Raw genomic sequence first — 1,610 nt, 5'->3', positions numbered from 1 at the left:
TACAGAGCGATGCTCTAAGGAATCTAAGCCCCTATTCATGGATGAGGAAGTTAGACAATAGTTTCAGAAACTTCCAGAAAAAGAAAGGCACCCATTCTGTTTTACGACAGAAAGTATTTATTCTGTTGGACTGGCTGATGAAAAGTCCAGTGGGTATGGAAAGCTGGAACGTGGCAGATCCAAATCCAAGTTCTTTTAGGGTTTGTTGGCCCCTAAGTAGCTATTTGTTGCCTACAGCCCCGTCACAGCGTACAAGCAGATGCCTGAGTTTCGTCTAACCCCAAAGCTAAAATTGCCATCAGATAGCATCTGAGGCCAACTAAGGAGACACTGCCTCTACTAACCCACTCACCTGCTGCTCCTGCAGGAAACTAGCAGATGTCTGATGGAGGCTCTTCAACAGCTCCTGGTTTACTTCCGAAGCCCAAGGCCAGGCAGCTGTCAGAGGGACTCATGTATTGAGTAGAGGGATGTCAGGTCTTCCCACTGTATACTGAGCCATACGGAAACAAGACAAGGGATTGAGGTCACTGTTGCCCCTGGCAATTTATAGCACAGGAATCCATCTTTGTGTTAGAGAGCTGAACAGACAAGGCACTGAGGGCAAGTCCAGATGAGGGACTCTGGGAAGAGGGCCTGAGCCTCTTGAAGTGTCCCCAGTCTAGGGGCTTCTCTGATTCACTCACACCACATCCACTGCTGGAGTTATCACCCTGACAGATGCTCAGCTTCCCTCAAGCCTAAAGCTTCACCAGACACCTTGGATAGCCACCCAGCAATTGTTCACAAGCTAGAGGTAAACATGACTCAGCAAGACTCCGTATCATCTGAAGGCATCTTTAAAACCAAAAGGCAAGAAACCCCAGGAAAGGATGCACAGTTGCCATGGGCACCATGGGAGGGAGCAAAGTATGTGATGAAGCTTTACAACAAGCAATGACAAATAGAGAATGCTAACCTGTCCTAAGAGCTTTTTATGAATTCTCTCTTCTGCCTCCCAAAAGCACTGACATGGGGTGTGCTGTTTTGAATAAGAATGGCCCTCACAGGCTCATGTATTTTAATACTTGTCTATAGGGAGTAGCATTATTAGGAGTGTTAGAGTGGGTGTGACCTTGTTGGAGAAAGTATGTCACTGTGTGGGTGGGCTTTGAGGTCTGCTATGCTCAGGCTAGGCTCACTGATACACGCCTGTAACTCCCAGTAAAGACAGAAGAATCCTAGGAGCTCAGTGGCCAGCAGATGTAGTTAGTGAGCTCCAAGTTCAGGGAGAGATCCTGACTCAATAAAATAAGTTACAGGGGCTGGAGAGGGAGTCATCAGTTAACAGCATTTCTGCTTTTCCAGAGAACCCCAAATCAGTTCTGAGCACCCACACCAGGTGGCTCACAACCATCTGTAACTCCAGTTACAGGAGATTCAATGCCTTTTTTGCTCTCCACAGGCATGGCTATGGAACAAGTACATATATATAAGCATATATATATATATATATATATATATATATATATATACAGAGAGAGAGAGAGAGAGAGAAATAAAAAAATAATCCAGGAAGGAAGGAAGGAAGGAAGGAAGGAAGGAAGGAAGGAAGGAAGGAAGGAAGGAAG

The sequence above is a fragment of the Mus caroli genome, chromosome 9, assembly GCF_900094665.2.
Source record: "Mus caroli chromosome 9, CAROLI_EIJ_v1.1, whole genome shotgun sequence".
NCBI lineage: Eukaryota > Metazoa > Chordata > Mammalia > Rodentia > Muridae > Mus > Mus caroli.
This window is presented reverse-complemented; position numbering follows the sequence as displayed.